The sequence below is a fragment of the Acomys russatus genome, chromosome 13 (assembly GCF_903995435.1).
Source record: "Acomys russatus chromosome 13, mAcoRus1.1, whole genome shotgun sequence".
NCBI classification, from domain to species: domain Eukaryota; kingdom Metazoa; phylum Chordata; class Mammalia; order Rodentia; family Muridae; genus Acomys; species Acomys russatus.
In genome coordinates, this window is record NC_067149.1 from 8,855,247 (window position 1) to 8,863,469 (window position 8,223).

The 8,223-nt window shown below is 36.6% G+C and overlaps 1 non-coding gene across 1 annotated transcript; it reads right to left on the bottom strand.

The window, feature by feature from the left end:
* Positions 1–2,030: 2,030 nt before the first annotated feature.
* LOC127197809 (U6 spliceosomal RNA) lies at positions 2,031–2,137 on the bottom strand. Its single transcript, XR_007831766.1, has one exon. It is a non-coding gene; the product is annotated as a U6 spliceosomal RNA (small nuclear RNA).
* Between the last annotated feature and the right edge of the window lie 6,086 nt (positions 2,138–8,223).

Consider the following 8,223-nt stretch of genomic DNA (forward strand, 5'->3'; position numbering starts at 1 on the left):
AGATGATCATGTGGTTTTTTATTTTCAGTTTGTTTATATGGTGGATTACATTGATGGATTTCCGTATATTAAACCATCCCTGCATGCCTGGAATGAAGCCTACTTGGTCATGATGAATGATATCTTTGATGTGCTCCTGTATTCGTTTTGCAAGTATTTTATTTAGTATTTTTGCATCTATGTTCATAAGAGAAATTGGTCTGAAATTCTCTTTCTTTGTTGAGTCTTTGTGAGGTTTAGGTATCAATGAGACTATGGCCTCATAGAATGAAGTTGGTAATTTTCCATCCATTTCTATCTTTTGGAGTAGCTTGAAGAGTATCGGTATTAGCTCGCCCTTAAAGGTCTGGTAGAATTCTGCACTGAAACCATCTGGCCCTGGGCTTTTTTTGGTTGGGAGACCATCGATGATTGCTTCTATTTCTGTAGGGGAAATGGGACTATTTAACTTGTTTATCTGTTCTTCATTCAACTTTGGCAAGTGAACTTGATCAAGAAAATCGTCCATTTCCCTTAGATTTTCAAATTTTGTGGTGTATATGCCTTCAAAGTAGGATCTTATGATTCTTTGAATTTCTTCAGTGTCTGTTGTTATGTCTCCCTTTTCATTTCTGATTTTGTTGATTTCAATACTGTCTCTCTGCCTTTAGTTAGTTTGGCTAATGGTCTGTCTATCTTGTTGATTTTCTCAAAGAACCAGCTTTTGGTTTTGTTGATTCTTTGGACTGTTTTCTTAGTTTCTAATTTGTTAATTTCAGCCCTGAGTTTGATTATTTCCAGGCGTCTACTCCTCTTGGGTGTTTCTGCTTCTTTTTTTTCTAGGGCTTCCAGTTGTGTTGTTAAGATGCTTATGTGCGATGTTTCCAATTTCTTTTTAAAGGCACTTAGTGCTATGAATTTTCCTCTTAGCACTGCTTTCAATGTATCCCACAAATTTGGGTATGTTGTTTCTTCATTTTCATTGAATTTCAGAAACTCCTTGATTTCTTTCTTTATTTCTTCCCTGACCCAGGTGTCATTTAGCAGAGAGTTGTTTAGTTTCCACAAACATGTAGGCTTTTGTTATTTCTGTTGTTGTTGAATTGCAGCCTAAGAGCATGGTGATCTGATAGGATACAAGGTATTATTTCAATCCTCTTGTATCTGTTGAGGCTTGCTTTGTGACCTACGATGTGATCAATTTTGGAGAAGGTTCCATGGGGTGCAGAGAAGAAGGTGTATTCTTTCTTGTTTGGGTGAAAGGTTCTATAGATATCTGTTAGATCCATTTGACCCATGGCATTGGTTAATGATGTTATTTCTCGGCTTAGTTTCTGTTTCAATGACTTATCCTTCAGTGAGAGTGGGGTGTTGAAGTCTCCCACTATTATTGTGTGGGGATCGATGTGTGGTTTAAGCTTTTTTAGGAGATCTTTTACATATGTGGGTGCCCTTGTATTGGGAGCATAGATGTTCAGAATTGTGATGTCATCTTGGTTGACTTTACCTTTGATGAGTATGAAGTGTCCTTCCTCATCCCTTTTGATTAATTTTGGTTGAAAGTCTATTTTGTTCGATACTAAAATGGCTACACCTGCTTGCTTCTTGTGACCATTTGCTTGGAATATTTTTTTCCAACCTTTTACCCTGAGGTAATGCCTTTCATTATGGGTGAGATGTGTTTCTTGGATGCAGAAGAATGTTGGGTCTTGTTTATGTACCCATTCGGTTAGTCTGTGTCTTTTTATTGGAGAATTGAGGCCATTGATGTTGAGAGATATTAATGACCAGTGACTGTTAAGAGTCTTAATTTTGATGTTGTTTCCAGTCGAGCATTTGTGTAGTTGTGTTTTTGCCATGGGATAGTTATCTATTTCCTGGGTAGTTTTGGTTGTAGCTTGACCCTTTGGGATGGAGTTTTCCTTCTAGTACCTTCTGTAAAGCTGGGTTTGTGGATAGGTACTGTTTGAATTTGTTTTTGTCATGGAATATTTTGTTTTCTCCATCAATGGTTATTGATAATTTTGCTGGGTAAAGTAGTCTGGCCTGGCAAAAATATGGAACGCTTCACGAATTTGCGTGTCATCCTTGCGCAGGGGCCATGCTAATCTTCTCTGTATCGTTCCAATTTTAGTATATGTGCTGCCGAAGCGAGCACAGAGTTACTTTTCTTATACCCTTTCACTACAGGGTGGACCATAAGGATGCCATCAATCTTTCCATTTTCTGTGTGGTTTGGTTAATTATATGAAGTTTTTGAAGCATGATTCTGTTTTTCATGCATTAGTTTTCTTTTAAAATAATAAAATAACAGGCTAAAATACTTTATTTTTTTCTGGGTATTGACCTTCAGTTCTGCTATGTAAGTTTTAATTTCTTTGCGTGTGTGTGTGTGTGTGTGTGTGTGTGTGTGTGTGTGTGTGTGTGAGCACACTTAAAAAATATCCAATTTAAAGTCCAACAAAAATATCATGGGGTGTTTTCTATTTCTATTTGTAAGACTATCTTGTATCTTTTGTATGGCATAAAGTATCTCTTTGACTTCTCTCTCACTCCCACATTCTCTTATGAAACTCAGGGATAATTGCTTGTTTTCCCTTGCTTTATTAAATTAACAAAACTGCATTTGGAAATAGTCAATTACATAGTAAATGAAGTGTTTTTAATAAGTGACTATTGTAAATAAAATAAATTCTTCATATTTTATTCAAAACATAAAGAAGAGGGGCTGGAGAGATAGCTCAGTAGTTAAAAGTACTGTGGTCCTTGCAGAGGACTCCAGCTCAGTCCTCAGTGAGTACATGGTGCCTCACAATTCTCTATAATTCCAGTATCAGGTAATCTGTATTCTTCCTCCGGCTTTCATGGACACTGTATAAATGTGGCGCACATGCATATTTACAGGAATACCACACATATACACAAAATAAAAATAAATACCTGGGTACACTAAAATACGAAGTTGAGAAATGTTTCTAAGAGTTGCATGTGTGAGACTGCAGGCTTGCTTTGTTCGAAACAATGGATGCTTGCCCTTCTTTTACATACAACATGATGTTAGCACATTGTTGATGATTCATTAATATTTAATCTTGAATTATTATTTTAGTGATATCAGTGGTTACTCCTTAACCAGTTTTGTGCCCGTATAAGCACACCGAGTAACTAGGATCTATTTTATTAGCCTATAGCATAATGCTCTGAAATAATTAGTCCGTCTTAAACCTCCATGCTAGTATAGTTTCTTCTCAATCAGATTTCCCACATTACACTTGTTTTTAAATCATCTTTCAGGCCCAGTTAATTTCTCTTGGTGTTTCCCAGTCTTCTGGCTGCTCCATCCTGTCCTACTTCCCCTTTCTCCTCCCGTCACTGGATCAGGATATCCCAACTCATTTTCTGCTATTGCTCAGCATTGACTAGTTAGTTTTATTGGCAACACAAAGAACAAATGGTGACATGTTTACACAAACGTGAAACAGGAGATACTTATTTTAAACATCATAATGCAATGTCAGGATTGATCCAGAGAGTAGGGTGGAAATATCAACATTTGAATGAACAGAGGTAAGCTGTGTGTACATTATGCTGAAAGCACATTCTAGTCTCCATGGATTGCCTTTTGTTTATTCATTCTCGTATTATGAACCATCTTTTCTCAGTGGATAATTAACTCTGTGTCCTCCTAGGCACTGTGTGTTCTCATCAAACGTTTTTCACAGACGAAAAAGGGCAATTTATATTTTCTCTACTATATTTTCTCTACCATATTGTCTATTAGAAAGCCTGAAATTAATTTCTAATTACCTTGACATTAGAGAAGGCATTAATAAGGAGGCAACCCAGCAGCAGCAGCAGCTACCTTTCTGTGCTTCATGGTCTTTTTTTTTTTTTTCATTTATCAAGAACACATTGTTAAAGAACACGTATGATATAAGGCCTTTGCTATTATTTTTTTTTATTTCGGTAACACCTGAAAAGTTTAAAGAGATGTGTTAATGGCTGGGTCTAACATCCTTTTTGTCAATTAACCATACCATCAGGGACATATTTAATCATCTTTGCTATTTTAGGATCAAAATGTTCCAAACACAATTCCTTTGGTAATCGTATTCCAATTAACTGGTACGTTTTCCACGAGACTGCATCACAGAATTGTGATGTGTTTGTTTGTATTCTTTCAAGAAAACAGGCAATATTCATGTGGCAGCATACTGTTATTTCTTTTCTTCCCTTCAAGAGTTCTCAGGGCAAGTGAGGTGGCACAGCAGGTAAAGGTGCTTGGTACCAAGTCTGAAAAACTGAGTCCACATCATGTAATAGAGAGAACTGACTCCCAGAAATTCTGTGATCTACACGTGTGCTACACACACTTATGAGAAAGAAAGACAGATGTGAAGGGAGGAGGAGAATCTTAGAAATTTCTAGAAACCTTACCTTTTAGGGACCTAATTCCCTATAGTATATAGCTCTCTCACACAGTATAACTTTGATCCATACTATTTTACTTCTCTTTAGACATAACTGAGACATTAATATTCCTATGTTACTTGGTTTGAATAATGCCACAACAATTTGAAATAGACATTTTAAATATTTAGATTTTAAAATATAAAATGTCACTCATATTTAAAATACCTACAATAGATGTACTTCAATTTGATTGTTAGTTTAATATAAAATTATTTTTCATTTTTGATTGGCAGTATTATTCAATACTACAGGTACCTTATGTATTAGATCAAAGCATAAAATTATAAAAAATTAGACTTACTTTGTAGTTTATTTTCTTTTTTTAATGTTTTTATTGATAAATAAAATCATTCATATTACATTTCAATTGCTATCCCATCCCGTGCATCCTCCCATTCCTCCCTCCCTCCCGCTTTCACCCCATTCTCCTTCCCTATGACTGTGACTGATGAGGACCTCCTCCCCTTGAATTTGATGCTAGGGTATTAAGTTTCTTTTTGGTTGTCTGCTATCCTTCCTCCGAGTGTCATCGGGCCTCCCCATCAAGGGGACATGGCCAAATAAAGGGCACCAGAGTTCTTGTGAAAGTCAGTCCCCAGTCTTCACTTAACTATGGAGAATATGCTGTCCCTTGCCTAGGTCTGGGTAGGGGTTTGATGATGACTGCACATATTGTCCTTGGTTGGTGCTATAGATCAAGAAGAACCCCTGGGCCTAGATCATCATAGTGTTCTTCTTGTAGGTTTCTAGGACCCTCTGGATCCATCTATTTCCCTATCTTCTATATTTCCCCCACCTTAGGATGTCCTCACCACTATCCCATTTTCCTGATAAGTGAAGACTTTCATGAGACATAGCCCTTGGCCTAGTGTCCAGATATAAGTGAGTATATACTATTTGAGTCTCTTTGCTTCTGGGTTAGCTCATTCATTATGATCATTTCTAGTTCAATCCATTTGTCCACAAACTTCGGGAATTCCTTGTTTTTAATAGCTGAGTAATATTCCATAGTGTAAATGTACCACAGTTTCTTTATCCATTTTTCAACTGAGGGATATTTAGGCTGTTTCCATGTTCTGGATATTATGAATAAGGATGCTATGAACATGGTTGAGCATATGTCCCTTTTGTATGCTGGAGCATCTTCTGGGTATATTCCAAAAAGTGGATTAGCCGAGTCTTGACGAAGCCCTATTCCCAGTTTCCTGAGATAGTGCCAGATAGCTTTCCAAGGTGGCTGCATTAGAGTGCATTCGCACCAGCAATGAAGGAGTGTTCCTTTTTTTCCACATCCTCTCCAGCATGTGGTGTCACCTGAATTTTTTATCTTGGCCATTCTGATGGGAGTAAGAATGAATCTCAGAGTTGTTTTGATTTGCATTTCTCTAATGACTAAAGACATAGAGCACTTCTTTAAGTGTTTCTCAGCCATTTGATAATCCTCTGTTGAAAATTCTCTGTTTAATTCTGAGCCCCATTTCTTAATTGGATGATTTGGTTTGGTGGTGTTTAATTTCTTGAGTTTTTTATATATTTTGGATATTAGACCTTTGTCAGATGTAGGTTTGGTGAAGATCTTTTCCCAGTCTGTAGACTGTCGCTTTGTTCTGTTGACAGAGTCTCTTGCTTTATAGAAGCTTCTTAGCCTCATGAGGTCCCATTTATTAATTGTTGACATTGTTGGTGTTCTGCTCAGGAAGTTGTCTCTTGTGACAATGTTTTCCAGGTTCTTCCCCACGTTTTCTTCTAACTGATTTAGTGTCTCTGGTGTTATGTTGAGGTCTTTAATCCACTTGGACTTGAGTTTTGTACATGGTGACAAATATGGGTCCAATTGCATTTTTCTACATATAGACATCCAGTTAGACTAGCACCATTTGTTGAAGATGCTATCCTATTTCCATTGAATGGACATGGCTTCTTTGTCAAAAACCAAGTGCACATATGTGTGTGGATTCATCTCTGGGTCTTCGATTCAATTCCATTGATCCACTGGACTATTGCTGTGCCAGTACCATGCCGTTTTAATTACTGTTGCTCTATAGTACAGCTTGAGATCAGGAATGGAGATTTCTCCAGAGGATATTTTATTGTATAGGGTTGTTTTTGCTATTCTGGGTTTTTGTTTTTCCATATGAATTTGAGAATTGATCTTTCAATGTCTTTAAAATATTGTGTAGGTATATTAACTGGGATTGCATTGAATCTGTAGATTGCTTTTGGTAAGATGGCCATTTTTACTATATTAATTCTCCTGATCCACGAACAAGGGACATCCTTCCATCTTCTGAAGTAATTTTCAATCCCTTTCTTCAGAGATTTAAAGTTTTTTTCAAACAAGTCCTTCACTTGCTTGGTTAGAGTTACTCCTAGATATTTTATATTGCTTGTGGTTATCATGAAGGGTGTAGCTTTTGTAAATCCTTCCTCTGCATGTTTGTCGTTTGTATATAGGAAGGCTACTGACTTTTTTGAGTTAATTTTGTATCTAGCCAATTTGCTGAAAGTGTTTCTCCACGTAGGAGTTCTCTGGTGGAATTTTGGGGGTCGCTTATGTACACTATCATATCATCTGCAAATAGGGAAAGTTTGACTTCCTCCTTTCCTATTTGGATCCCCTTGATCTCCTTTTGTTTTCTTATTTCTCTGGCTAGAACTTCAAGAACTATAATGAAGAGATATGGAGAAAGTGGGCAGCCTTGTCTGGTCCCCGATTTTAGAGGAATTTCCTGGAGTATCTCTCTGTTTATTTTGATGTTGGCTATTGGCTTGCTGTAGATAGCCTTTATTACATTTATATATGTGCCTTCTATTCCTGATCTCTCCAAAACTTTAAACATGAAAGGGTGTTGGATTTTTGTCAAATGCTTTTTCTGCATCTAAGGAGATGATCATGTGTTTTTTTTCTTTCAGTTTGTTTATGTGGCGGATTACATTGATGGATGTCCGAACATTAAACCAACCCTGCATCCCAGGAATGAAGCCTACCTGGTCATGATGAATGATATCTTTGATATGATGTTATATCCATTTTGTGAGTATTTTATTGAGTATTTTCATGTCAATGTTCATAAGAAAAGTTGGTCTGAAGTTCTCTTTTTTTGTTGGGTCTTTGTTGGGCTTAGGTATCAACATGACTGTGGCCTCATAGAATGAATTTGGTAGAGTTCCATCCATTTCTATCTTTTGGTGTAGCTTGAAGAGTATTGGTATTAGCTCTTCTCTGAAGGTCTGGTAGAATTCTGCACTGAAACCATCTGGCGCTGGGCTTTTTTTTTGGTTGGGATACTATGAAAAATTGCTTCTATTTCTATAGGAGAGATAGGACTGTTTAATTGGTTTATCTGTTCTTGATTCAATTTTGGCAAGTGGAATCGACCCCGAAAATTGTACATTTCCCTTAGATTTTCAAATTTTGTGGCATATATGCCTTTAAAATAGGATCTTATGATTCTTTGTATTTCTTCAGTGTCTGTTGTAATGTCTCCCTTTTTATTTATTTATTTATTTATTTATTTATTTATTGATTTGTTGATTTGGATAGTGTCTCTTTGCCTTTTAGTTAGTTTGGTTAATGGGTTGTCTATCTTGTTGATTTTCTCAAAAAAACATCGCCTGGTTTGTTGATTCTTGAATTGTTCTCTTTGTTTCTAATTTATTGATTTCAGCCCTGAGTTTGATTATTTCTACGTCTACTCCTCTTGGATGTTTCTGCTTCTTTTTTGTAGGGTATCTAGCTGTGTCGTTAAGTTGCTTATGTGGGATGTTTCC